Source organism: Salmo trutta, unplaced genomic scaffold (genome assembly GCF_901001165.1).
Source record: "Salmo trutta unplaced genomic scaffold, fSalTru1.1, whole genome shotgun sequence".
NCBI classification, from domain to species: Eukaryota; Metazoa; Chordata; class Actinopteri; order Salmoniformes; family Salmonidae; genus Salmo; species Salmo trutta.
This window is the reverse complement of record NW_021822760.1, coordinates 24,953-39,547: the sequence shown is the minus strand read 5'-3', so window position 1 is coordinate 39,547 and position 14,595 is coordinate 24,953. Positions and strand designations below refer to the sequence as shown.

The 14,595-nt window shown below is 43.5% G+C and overlaps 1 pseudogene; it reads right to left on the bottom strand.

Annotated features, from left to right (window-relative positions):
* Nucleotides 1-14,595, bottom strand: part of LOC115184207 (serine/threonine-protein kinase ULK4-like) — a 30,683-nt pseudogene that overhangs the window by 12,648 nt on the left and 3,440 nt on the right.

The following is a 14,595-nucleotide window of genomic DNA, read 5'->3' as shown; positions in this document are numbered from 1 at the left end:
GAGCTGTTAACACAAGCATGTCAGGAGCTGGTAACACAAGCATGTCAGGAGCTGGTAACACAAGCATGTCAGGAGCTGGTAACACAAGCATGTCAGGAGCTGGTAACACAAGCATGTCAGGAGCTGGTAACACAAGCATGTCAGGAGCTGGTAACACAAGCATGTCAGGAGCTGGTAACACAAGCATGTCAGGAGCTGGTAACACAAGCATGTCAGGAGCTGGTAACACAAGCATGTCAGGAGCTGGTAACAAAAGCATGTCAGGAGCTGGTAACACAAGCATGTCAGGAGCTGTTAACACAAGCATGTCAGGAGCTGTTAACACAAGCATGTCAGGAGCTGTTACACAAGCATGTCAGGAGCTGGTAACACAAGCATGTCAGGAGCTGGTAACACAAGCATGTCAGGAGCTGGTAACACAAGCATGTCAGGAGCTGTTAACACAAGCATGTCAGGAGCTGTTAACACAAGCATGTCAGGAGCTGTTAACACAAGCATGTCAGGAGCTGGTAACAAGCATGTCAGGAGCTGGTAACACAAGCATGTCAGGAGCTGGTAACACAAGCATGTCAGGAGCTGGTAACACAAGCATGTCAGGAGCTGGTAACACAAGCATGTCAGGAGCTGGTAACACAAGCATGTCAGGAGCTGGTAACACAAGCATGTCAGGAGCTGGTAACACAAGCATGTCAGGAACTGGTAACACAAGCATGTCAGGAGCTGGTAACACAAGCATGTCAGGAGCTGGTAACACAAGCATGTCAGGAGCTGGTAACACAAGCATGTCAGGAGCTGGTAACACAAGCATGTCAGGAGCTGGTAACACAAGCATGTCAGGAGCTGGTAACACAAGCATGTCAGGAGCTGGTAACACAAGCATGTTAGGAGCTGGTAACACAAGCATGTCGCTGCACCCGCTATAACATCTGTGTAGGTGACCAATAAACTTTGATTTGACTTAACTACCAATGTCTAGGCTGCACCTCAAATGGCATCCTATGTCCTATATAGTGCACTACTTTTGAGGGGCCCATACTATATAGGGAATAGGGTGACATTTGTGACGGACAATATGTGACGCACTTATATGTACAGTGCCTTCAGAAAGTATTTAGACCATTGACTTTTTCCACATTTTGTTACGTTATGGCCTTATTCTAAAATGTATTAAATAAATACCCCATAATGACAAGGTAAAAACAGGTTTTTAGAAAATGTTTGCACATTTATTAAAAATAAAAAACAGAAATACCTTATTTACATAAAAGTATTCAGACCTTTTGCTATGAGACTCTAAATTGAGCTCAGGTGCATCCTGTTTCCATTGATCATCCTTGAGATGTTTCTACAACTTGATTAGAGTCCACCTGTGGCAAAATCAATTGACTGGACATGGTTTGGAAAGGTACACACCTGTCTAGATAAAGTTCCACAGTTGACAGAGCAAAAACCAAGCCATGAGGTCAAAGGAATGGTCCATGGAGCTTTGAGACAGGATTGTGTTGAGGCAACAGATCTGGGGAGGATATCAAAACATTTCTGCAGCATTGAAGATCCCCAAGAACACAGTGGCCTCCATCATTCTTAAATGGAAGAAGTTTGGAACCACCAAGACTTTTCCTAAAGCTGGCCGCCAGGCCAAACTGAGCAATCGGGGATGAAGGGCCTTTGTCAGGGAGGTGACCAAGAACCCAATGGTCACTCCGACAGAGCTCCAGAGCTCCTCTGTGGAGATAGGAGAACCTTCCAGAAGGACAACCATCTCTGCAGCACTCCACCAATCAGGCCTTTATGGTAGAGTGGCCAGACGGAAGCCACTCCTCAGTAAAAGGCACATGACAGGCTGCTTGGAGTTTGCCAAAAGGCACCTAAAGACTCTCAGTTAAGAACAAATTCTTATTACAATGACGGCCTACAACGACCAAACCCTCCCCTAAACCAGACAACGCTGGGCCAATTGTGCACCGCCCTATGGGACTCCCGATCACAGCCGGTTGTGATACAGCCCGGGATCGAACCCGGTTCTGTAGTGATGCCTCTAGCACTGCGATGCAGTGCCTTAAACCGCTGCGCCACTCAGGATGATAGAATCAAGATTCTCTGGTCTGATGAATCAAAGATTGAACGATTTTGGCCTGAATGCCAAGCGTCACGTCTGGAGGAAACCTGGCACCATCCCTACGGTGAAGCATGGTGGTGGCAGCATGATGCTGTGGGGATGTTTTTCAGCGGCAGGGACTGGGAGACTAGTCATGATTGAGGCAAAGATGAACGGAGAAAAGTACAAAGAGATCCTTGATGAAAACCTGCTCCAGAGCGCTCAGGACCTCAGACAGCGGCGAAGGTTCACCTTCCAACAGGACAACGGCCCTAAGCACACAGCCAAATCAACGCAGGAGTGGCTTCAGGACAAGTCTCTGAATGTCCTTGAGTGGCCCAGCCAGAGCCAGACTTGAACTCGATCAAACATCTCTGGAGAAACCTGAAAATAGCTGTGCAGCGACACTCCCCATCCAACCTGACAGAGCTTGAGAGGATCTGCAGAGAATGGGAGAAACTCCCCAAATACAGGTGTGCCAAGCTTGTAGCGTCATACCCAAGAAGACTCGAGGCTGTAATCGCTGTCAAATGTGCTTCAACAAAGTACTGAGTAAAAGGTCTGAATACTTATGTAAATGTGATATTTCAGATCTTTATATTTAATAAATGAGCACAAATTTTTTTAAATCTGTTTTTGCTTTCTCATTATTGTGTGTAGATTGATGAGGAAAAATAACAATTTAATAAAATGTTTGAATAAGGCTGTAACGTAACAAAATGTGGAAAAAGTCAAGGGATCTGAATACTTACCTTTTCATTATTTTCTTCATCAGTCCAGTCGTCTTTCAGTAGTACAATACTGAATTAGTCAAGTTGCCAATACGTCACTGTCATAAACTCAGTCACGGCTGGCCATAGTGTCCGAATATGTCTAAAGAAATGATATACTAAAGATACCATGAGGTCTAATGATTGTGGTGATGTCATTTTCAGTTCAATCTGAGTGAGTGATGGAATGCCATCTAGTGGTTAATAGCTATAGGAGAAATATATTTACTACGCCTGAATCAATCCTCAGTCTGGACATTTCATTAAAAACAAATGAAGAGATTTGATCTTAAAAATTTGACCAGATTATGTCACAACGTAATACCTCATCACTGTAACGAGGAAGTAACTTTATGATATCTGTACGTCCAAATTGAACCCCTATTCCCTATATAGTGCACTACTTTTGACTAGACCTCTACAGACCCTGGTCAAAAGGAGTGCACTATATAGGGAATAGGGTGTCATTTGGGACATCCTCCTGGTCTTTGTGCTCTCATACATAACTAGGGTCATTGAACATGTTACAGCTGAGCGGATCTCAGTAACAAAAAGTAAAGGAAATAGGAAGTTAATTTTATTATTATCTTGAGGAAAGCGTTAACTTCCTGGTCCCACCTAGCTGACTACTGTTTCAGCTTCCCACTGATCAACAGAGGCCAACACGTACTGTAGCTGTGCTAAGGAGCTCGGGTCACATGGTAAATATAGGAACCCTTTGATGGCTTTGTAGTGCCGCGGCCTTTCACCTTTCTAACACTTGAGAAGCCTCAGCAAGGCCAGAGGTTGTGTTGTGATTCTAAGAATTCTCTTCTGAGAGCATAGCCTAAGTTCTGAACACTTAAATTAGCCTAGAGGGGCCCATGTCTTGTTAAAAGCAGCAGCCCTGGGAGGAATGGCAGGCATGCTGGGTATGTGGTCAGGCCGACAGGCAGTGACCCTTCCCTTACCAGCTGGGAGTTGATGAGCCTGGTAGCTGTGTCCTTGTGGGCAGCTATGGTACACAGATAGCAGAGGAGGTTGAGTTTGGAGCGGACCGCCGCCGTGGTCTTATCAGCCTGGGCCTCCAGAGAAGAGCACAGCTGCTGCAGAAACCCCCTCCAGTCCTCAGAGCTCAGACAGGACAGCTTCTCCACTATAGGGGGGGTCAGAGGAGCTCAATAATCACACAGCCCAAACCGTTTTAGCTGTCTGTCTAACCTGTGTGTGTGTGTATATATTAACACCTGCTAAACACCTGTCAATTTCAGAGTGTGTCCAAGTGTTACTCAGCAGCGGCACAGCAGTCGAGAGCTTTCCTATTTGTTCTTCTTCATTACCTGAGTATGCTCGGACACACAAAGTCTTCGGGTCATATCGCACTGGAGCGGTCTTCAGAATCTGAAAAAATATATCATCTTTGTTACTAGAATGCACAAGAGTTGTGGATTGCCCACCTCTGTTCTTAAGAACAATTCAGAGTCCAAAGCCTAGGACCCTTGATAGATATGTCACAATGGGACGCCGGAATATCTGGTTCCGAGTCCACCGTCCATGGGGGACGCACAGCGTAACCACGCACCACCCTAAAATTCCCCATCAGCATGGACACTGAAACTATTGCTTAAATACAGAGCAAGTTTTAATGTCACATGCACAAATACAGTGAAATGCCTTTCATGTAAACTCAAAACCCAACAATGAAATAATTTTTTTAAAACAGGAGAAATAAGAGCACAGTTGCATGATGTAGTACCTTTGGGTTGTCCATAATAGGTGTGACTGCCAGGTCAGAGTCAGTGTACACCAGGTCCTTTATACAGTAACTGATGTCATTCAGACCACTGGCCACAACACTGTCCTGAAGATGACAACGACCACAGTGATGTCATCATTACAAATGAGCACAATTACAGTATGTGATCATGTAGAACATCAAATCTAATCTCATTGTCCACATGCTTCTACACAACAGGTGTAGACTAACAGTGTAATTCTTACTTACGGGCCCTTCCCAACCATGAACAGAGATTATTTTTTTTATAAAGTAGTCAACAGGCAACAGGATAGATAAGTCAAAAGAGTTACTGCGAAAAGGGTCAATGCAGATAGTTAAATAGTTAACCAATAGCTACCCAGACTAACTATTTAGCGGTCTTATGGCTTGGGGGTAGAAGCTGTTCAGGGTTCTGTTGGTTCGGAACCGCTTGCCATGCGGTAGCAGAGAGAACAGTCTATGACTTGGGTGGCTGGAGTCTTTGACAATTTTTAGGGCCTTCCTCTGACACCGCCTGGTGTAGAGGATCTGGGTGGCAGGGAGCTCAGCCCCAGTGATGTACTGGGCCGTGCACACTACCCTCTGTAGCGCCTTGAGGTTGGATGCCAAACAGTTGCCATACCAAGTGGTGATGCAGCCAGTCAAGATGCTCTCAATGGTGCAGCTCTAGAACGTTTTGAGGATCTGAGGGCCCATGCCAAATATTTTCAGCCTCCTGAGGGGGAAGAGACATTGTTGTGCCTTCTTCACAACTGTTTTGGTGTGTGTGTGTAATTCCTTAGCAATGTGGACAGCAAGGAACTTGAAGCTCTTGACCCACTCCACTACAGCCCAATAATCAAACATTATTCACACACCAGACTTGCAAAGATCTCATAAATTAAAGTGGCTAAAGCAGCTAAATGAAAGTGAAGTTTATAATACATAAGAATGTCCAATGTCCTTATGTTTACAGGAAATCCATCTGGAGGAAAAAATATGCACTTCACTGAGAATGCTGTAGAGGGCGACAAAGGTTAACAAACAACTGTAACCGAGAATAACCTTTGAAAATAATGAATTCTCAACTACCAGTTTCTGCAGTCTGCAGGCGCCATGGTAATAGTCTGATTACTATTACCATGTTTCTGATTACAGACAGCTCACAGAAAGATTACACTTCAAATGTAATTGTGGAGAAGGTTTCAGAGGTATGGCAGAGCTCTCCTTTGGCTATTTGATAAGAGAATAACTCACTTGAGGTAATGGTGTCCTATTGGGTGGATCTCTTGCAGTGCAACTCATTCTTGGAGTTGGACAAGAGCTGATTGATGAAAAAAATCACATAAAACATGCTTCATTTTTAGATTTAAAAAAACATTAATTAAAAAAAATATATATAGTATTTTCCAGTTTGACTTAGTCAAGCTGTTGATCCAACACAATGTTCAGTAAATGATCAGAACAACTGGAGATGAACACTGATCATACCTGAGGAGGAATATGGACTCCCTGGTATCTTTGTCCAGTGCACTCTTTGGTCTGAGCTCTGTCATGTTGTCTAGGAGAAGAAGAAGATTAGAACTATGTTCAGACATAGCACCTACACTGTCATCAGCTGTCATCAACATGTCTTCTTCCACCTTCCCAGAAAGCATTACCTAATCGGAATGATTTGTTGGGGTGCATGCAGACGGGCTCCTCTGCCCCCGTGGCCCCTCCCTGTACTCCTCTGTATCCCCCTCCTGGTCCCTGGGAGGTCACTGAGACAGGTGTCACTGCTGATGACTGGCTAGAGGCACAGACACCCCTCCTCCCCACACTGCAGCCAAAGGATAGGTCAGCTATCAGCTAGTGCATATCAACTAAAGTAAAACACCACCACACTACAAACAGCAAGGAAACACATGACCTTAGACTTATGTAACTACACAGTAATAAGACACCTGTAGTAGCAACACTGTAGTTACAGAGAACCTGCTGTGTTATTACATAGTTATAGACTTTAGAGGTATAGGTTATTACACAAGTGAAACGGACTGTTATCTTATGGTCATATTGCACTTAGTAAATCATATTCAACATCAGCAACACGTTTGTGTCTGTGCTCTGTGAAGTCCTTTGTCTTCCTGCCACTAACGGCTCACAGTACAACCCATCTGATTGGGCAGGTCCAGGCTCCATCCTGAACACACAGGCATGGTTTATGATAACATCAGACCAACATGCATTCTCAAGAAGTTATGTCATGAGAAAAGGCCGGGGAGGGAGATATGCAACTGCACAACAGTGTTTGGCGTTGAAACAGGTGAGACAGAGCTTCTCAAACAGTTTATAAATGACCTGTCTATGTACATTAAAACTAACATTGGCAGATAAATGCTTGCTGTACAAGTCCATTTCCTACAATTGCAGAACAAAGGTTTAGACTTTAAAGGGATACTTTGGGATTTTGGCAATGAGGCCCTTTATCTACTTCCCCAGAGTCAGATGAACTTGTTGATACCATTTTTATGTACAGTATCTGCATCCAGTATGAAGAAAGTTAGAGGTAGTTTTGCAAACTAATGCTAACAAGCAGTCTATGGTATCCGTTAGCATGATAGACTTCCAGTCGTTGCGCTAGCGCTAGTTAGCAACTTCCTTCAAAATGCATGCAGAGATAGAAAAAATGGTATTCACAAGTTCATTGCCAAAATCCTGAAGTATCCCTTTAAGGGGATCAATAAAATGCTAAAATTCAGCATGTTACAAATAAACTTGGATTTGATTTGATGTTTAACATGTAATCCATGTCCAAACATGAAAGACCCAATATAATGCTTTGTGTTGAGGCCAGAGGCCACAATTAGAGGAAATGGTGCAAACCACCAGGGAGTGTAATGAGGTAACTCCTTTGAGGAAACGAGACTGAGACCAGGCCTGTATTCACAAAGCATCTCAGAATAAGTGTACTGATCTAGGATCAGTTCCCTCCTGTCCATGGAATCTTATTCATTGTGATCTAAAAGGCAAAACAGATCCTAAATCAGCACTCCAACTCTGAGACGCTTTGTGAATAAAGGCCCTGATGGTTATATGAAACATAAACATTACCTGGAGCTGAATGAGACATCTTCTTCTTCTTCCTCCTCGCTGGTGTGGACCTCGGAGAACACTCCTCTCCAGAATGGGTGGGCCAGTAACTGAGCCCAGTTTATCCTAAGGAGAACAGTTAAAAGCTGAAGTCTAATAAAGCACTCTCTTTCTGACCAAACTTATGTCGGCCTACTTGTCCTACACAGGTAGCCTAGTGGTTAAGAGCGTTGGGCCGGTCACCGAAAGGTCGCTGCTTCGAATCCCTGAGCCAGCAAGGTGGAAGAATCTGCCGTTCTGCTCTTGAGCAATGCAATTAAACCCCAACAACAACTGCTCCTTGGGCACTGATGACGTCGATTAAGGCAGCCCCCGCCCCCCCCCCCACACACCTCTCTGATTTAGAGGGGTTGGGTTAACATTTCTGTTGAAGGCATTCAGCTGTGCAACTGACTAGGTATCCCCCTTTCCAAAGGTCATATGTCAAAGGGATAATATGAATTATCCATCATAGAAACTTCAAACCAAGAATCTGATTTGGTGAAGGGAGTAGGGCCGTACCTCTTCTGCGGGTCTTTCTGAAGCAAACCTTTAAGCAGGCTTTGGAACTCTTGTGTAGGCTTGCAGGAAGAAGCCCCTTTAACAACAAAGACGATTTGGACTAGAATTAAGATGCTCTTATGACATAAAACATATTTTGTTAAGCAATAAAAATTGCCATTTTACCCATTTGCCTTGGAGATTGAGGATCCTGAAGTAATATCAGCTCAATCAACTCAGAAAACGTCTCGGAGAAAAATGGTGGTTTTCCTGACAAATGACCACAAAACAAGACAGAAGTATTTAGGTATGAAATGAGTACTGTTATTAATGTCAATAAATCAAGTGATTTGATAGCCTGAGTGCCAGTCTGTTTGTGCTACTGTACCAACTACTTGTCACTGTCATTACAATTAATGAGTTGGCAAGAGGGCAAACAGATCTGGGACACAGCCCAAGTGATTTGATGAGTACCTGAAAACATCTCATAGAATATACAGCCCAGGGCCCACAGATCACTACTGATACTGTGGTCCCCCCCTTTGACCACCTCTGGTGCACAGTATACCGGAGACCCTGAAGAAAGACAAAGACATCTCCATTATACAACATATTGAAAAGTGTGATATAACATGATATTGTGGGGACCCTGTGTTTATAAGCGTGGATATCGACTCTGCCACTTGAGCATGCTTTTGTGACTTTGGGCCAGAAGGTTGAGGGTTCATCGACAACCGCGAGCAAGCTCACTCTCCCTGCCTGTTTCATTACACTGGGGTCAGAAGTTGGATCACTTCTCCTGCCTGTTTCATTACACTGGGGTCAGAAGTTGGATCACTCTCCCTGCCTGTTTCATTACATTGGGGTCAGAAGTTGGATCACTCTCCCTGCCTGTTTCATTACACTGGGGTCAGAAGTTGGATCACTCTCCCTGCCTGTTTCATTACACTGGGGTCAGAAGTTGGATTACTCTCCCTGCCTGTTTCATTACACTGGGGTCAGAAGTTGGATCACTCTCCCTGCCCGTTTCATTACACTGGGGTTAGAAGTTGGATCACTCTCCCTGCCCATTTCATTACACTGGGGTCAGAAGTTGGATTACTCTCCCTGCCTGTTTCATTACACTGGGGTCAGAAGTTGGATCACTCTCCCTGCCTGTTTCATTACACTGGGGTCAGAAGTTGGATCACTCTCCCTGCCTGTTTCATTACACTGGGGTCAGAAGTTGGATCACTCTCCCTGCCCGTTTCATTACACTGGGGTCAGAAGTTGGATCACTCTCCCTGCCTGTTTCATTACACTGGGGTCAGAAGTTGGATCACTCTCCCTGCCTGTTTCATTACACTGGGGTCAGAAGTTGGATCACTCTCCCTGCCTGTTTCATTACACTGGGGTCAGAAGTTGGATCCCACTTCTCTTCTGACACCAGTGTAATGAAACAGGCTGAGTTTGTCCTGCGAACAATGTAGCGACCCTGTGTAGGATATGTGATAGAACATTCTAGTAAACATCCAATAAGTAAGGGATAATCAACGAGGGCCTATGTGTTCTATGGAAAATCAGGAACGACGCGCTAGTGGAGTGGAACTGACGTTCCACGGAGTTGCATTATTTTCCAGAGAACGCATTGAGCCCCGAGTTGATTATCCCTTTTATGCCATGGCTATAATTTAACACATTTGCCGGTAGACGTGTTAATTTACCGGTAGAAATCCACTGATGTAGCTAGCAAGTTTACTCGATAGCTACAGTAGTTGCCTTGGTAACCAAACAAACAGACTTCCTAGTTTAGCTAACCAAACCATCAGTCCTAGCTTGCTATTATGAAAATCAAATTCAACAATGCCAATAATGTTTTCAATTCGACTTATGCTTTCAAAAGCAGCACAAACATAGAACATGTAAGAATGAACTAAAGCCATTGAATTCTACCATGGGGATATACCGTGCGTTATAGGGAAATTATACACACTCTAGAATGCCCTTCAATCCAATCAGATACGAGTATTCAACAATGCCATGGTATAACAATATGTACTGTAAGGGTCACCTTGGATTCTGTTCTTGATATTTCTTCTCGATGTGTTTTCTTTGCCATCCCCTCCACCTGTTTCCTCTGCTGTGACTAAAGCGGAAAAACTCCTCCAGATTCTCCCCCTCAGCTTTAGACAGGCAGAAGTTAGAGTACTTCAATGTGCCAGGGCCATCCAACAAGATCTATAGGAGGAAAAAACACAAGGTCATAATCAAATTCCATTGACTTCATGAAATCAAAACTGAGACACAAATAAATGTTGGCTAAAAATAATCAGCATTGCTTAGTTGACAAAAAGAGCTCATTGGGTCTACAGTGTTAGGATGGTTTGTTCCATAGAATGTATTAATGTCAGATGAGCCTCAATATAGAGTTGATTGTTTGACCAATTGAAAATGAGAGAGTCAGGACATCTATACTGTACCGCACCTTGGAGGGAGTGAGGTCAGAGAACACGATACCAGCATCATGGATGTATCTCAAGCCTTTGACCAGATCGATGGCAAATTCCCTCACTACATCTTCTGACAGGCACTCATCCTGGGTGATGACTGACTCCAGTGAACCCCCTAAAATATAGAGACATTATGAATGATTATTATTATCCTACCATTATACACTATCAAATCACATTCATACTTTGTGAAGTGTAAAGGTAAAAGGTTGACATAAGGTAACGATGGTATTCTTACAGTACCAAATAAGCATCTCACCTGTGCACAGTTCCACTACAAGCCATAGATGGTTGCTGGTTTCATACCACTCATAGAAGGTTACCACATTCTCATGTTTTATGTCATGAGTTAGCCGTACCTGTGGATACAGCATGGCTCAGTCAGTGTTCAAATCAAATTGTATTGGTCACATACACGTTTAGCAGATGTTATTGCGGGTGTAGCAAAATGCTTGTAAAATGTTACTCAGTCAAACCAGTTGAAAGGGATGTGTGTACTACTAGGAAGGGATGCTGGATACTTACGTGGTTTGTAATTTCATGTCTTTTTGACTTGTCACTGCAAATAATTGCAACAAAATTGATGCTCCCTTTCCTCCTCCCCTTATAAACCACTGACTTGCGTCCTGTTCCAATTTCCTCATACAGGATGAAGTTTTCCATCTGCACAGAAGATTCTCAAGTTAGGGAAAGTGGTTGGAACTAGTAAATGGCATTGGCATTTAGCTAGTTAAACTAGGTCGCTAAATGCTAGCTAATTTGCTAGGTAACGCTAACGTTAACTGTTTTACTGACAGAAGCAAGCTGTGCAGACCAACTGTACGGTCCATGCAAGTTCAATCATAAAACCAGACAGCCAATTCCCCAAAACAGATAAACAGGTTAATACATGCAAGAATACACAAACTAACTGTAACTATACCACGAACTAGTTAAATTGCTTTATAATAAAAATACATATTATTAAAAAGCGCTGTTTTTACCTTCAAATCCCCCCTCCAACTCAAACTCAAAGCGCGAAGTTTGTTACCGGATATCACTTTTGGATCATTTCATTCCTACTGTAGGGGGGTAAAAATACATGGTTTTAAGAAAAATTAAGCTAATCATTTTTTATTTATCTTTTACATTTGATGGATGTAAAACTAATATTAAACTTTAAAATGTGTATGAAAAGGATCCATAACAAGAATTTACTAGTGTCTTTTTGTATTTCATTATTTAGCTTGAATACCTCTGACTGAGCTATTCCTTGGTTACTAGGATACAAGGAAGGACGCGGCAGTAGTGCACACACAATGCAAGGTTATGCGTCTTCTTGTGAACAGAGACAGACAAAGCACAGAGTTTTCATACTAAAACATATTTGGACAAAACAGGCCCACATAATGTTGACTGCCTACTCAAACTGTGGACATAGGTCTAGCTAGCATTCGCAAATATGGTGATAATTATTGGATCCATCCCTCCAACCTGGGATAGACCCATACCCTAAAATATGATATTATATTCTATATGAATTAGCTATATATTGTATTATATTATTATATCCTGTGTAAAATAAATCCCTGGAACCTGATAGATTGTATAGTAGCTAACTCTCCCTTTCTTTCTCTAGTGCTCTGTCTGTTTGTCTGTCTTCCTGTCCTCGCCCACTCTGCCCACTTCCTTGCTCCCAGAAAACTCCTAACCTGGCTTTGATAGCTATTGAGGGAAAACTGTAGAGGGGCAAGTAAGGATAAATGCACAGGGCAGTGCACTTCAATCTGAACTGTTACTGAACTGGTGTGAACATGGAGGAGGTGAGGGCCCTGGCGGAGTGGTGCCTGGAAAAATAACCTCTTCCTCAACGGCAACAACACGAAGGAGCAGATCGTGGACTTCAGGAAACAGCAGAGCCTCTATCCATATCGATTGGGCCGCAGTGGAGAAAGTGGAAAGCTTCAAGTTCCTCTACGTACACATCACTGACAATCTGAAATGGTCTACCCACACAGACAGTGTTGTGAAGAAGGCGCAACAGCGCCTCTTCAACCTCAGGAGGCTGAAGAAATGTGTCTTTGCCCCTAAGACCCTCACAAACCTTTACAAATGCACAATTGAGAGCATCCTGTCGGTCTGTATCACCGCCTGGTGCGGCAACTGCACCGGCCGCAACCGCAGGGATTTCTAGAGGGTGGTGAGGTCTACCCAACACACTCTGCCTGCCCTCCAGGACATCTACAGCACCCGATGACACAGGAAGGCCAAAAAGATCATCAAGGACATCAACCACCGAGCCACGGACGGTTCACCCCGGTGCCATCCAGAAGGCGAGGTCAGTACAGGTGCATCAAAGCTGGAACCGAGAGACTGAAAAACAGCTTCTAGCTCAATGCCATCAGACTGTTAAATAGCCATCACTAGCCAGCTACCACCCGGTTACTCAACCCTGCACCTTAGAGGCTGCTGCTCCATATACATAGACATGGAATCACTGGTCACTTTAATAATGGAACACTAGTCACTTTAATAATGTTTACATACTGCTTTACTCATACTGTATTCAATTCTACTGTATTTTAGTCAATGCCACTCCAACTTTGCTCATCCTAATATTGATAGATTTCTTAATTCCATTCTTTTACTTTTAGATTTGTGTGTATTGTTGTGAATTGTTAGATACTATTGCACTGTTGGAGCTAGGAACACAAGCATTTAGCTACACCCGCAATAACATCTGCTAAATATGTGTATGTGACCAATAAAAATTGATTTTGAAGACATTAAGTGAAGCTTGTTGTCGGGCAGAGCAAGTAGATAAAGGTCAGATGTTCTTTTGAGTGTTCAAAGGCCTTTTATTCTCTGGTGTTTTCAGACAACAACACATACAGTAGGCATAATCTCTCTCCTCTCTTTCTCTTTCTCTGTCTGTGTGTGTGTGTGTGTGTGTGTGTGTGTGTGTGTGTGTGTGTGTGTGTGTGTGGTGTGTGTGTGTGTGTGTGTGTGTGTGTGTGTGTGTGTGTGGTGTGTTGTGTGTGTGTGTGTATGTGTGGTGTTGTGTGTGCGTGCGTGTTGTGTGTGTGAGAAAGAGAGCGAGAGAAGAGAGCATGCACATGCTTGCGGATGTGTGTGACAGATACAGATCAATGAAATCAAAATATGTCACATGCATGAAGCTTTGGTTTGTCGGGCAGCAGAGCAAGTAGATAAAGGTCGGATGTTCTTTTGAGTGGTCAAAGGGCCTTTTATTCTCTGGTGTTTTCAGACAACACACATACAGTAGGCATAATCTCTCTCCTCTCGTTCTCTTTCTCTGTGTGTGTGTGTGTGTGTGTGTGTGTGCGTGCGTGCGTGCGTGCATCCGTGTGTGTGTGTGTGTGAGAAAGAGAGCGAGAGAGAGAGAGCATGCACATGCTTGCGTGTGTGACAGATACAGATCAATGAAATCAAAATATTGTCACATGCATACAGTCTATTGTCAGGTGCCACTGCCAACAAGGCTTGACAGTAGCTAACATGCTCCAGGTAGGGCCTACGCTACTCTATGGTTGACCACTGTGTGCTACTCTATGGTTGACCCCTTGTGTGTGTGAGAATGTGAGTATGAGTGTGAATGTGTGTGTGTGTGTGTTTGTGGGTGACATAAGAAGTTATGATCTATTCTTTTCTACTCTGTCTTCAAGATCTAGCCTGGTAACATACTATACAGATGGAATGTAGACGTTTACTTTAATAGGCCCAACCATTTGACAGAATTAGTCTGTAGCCGCCCTCCCTTCACACAAACACCTAACCCATTCATAGATGCTAACTGCTTTAGCGCCTATTGACGATATTATCTTCCTGGCCGGGGGAGTTTGTTAAGATCCCTAGACGCTCGATAGAACATATGGAACATATTTTTCA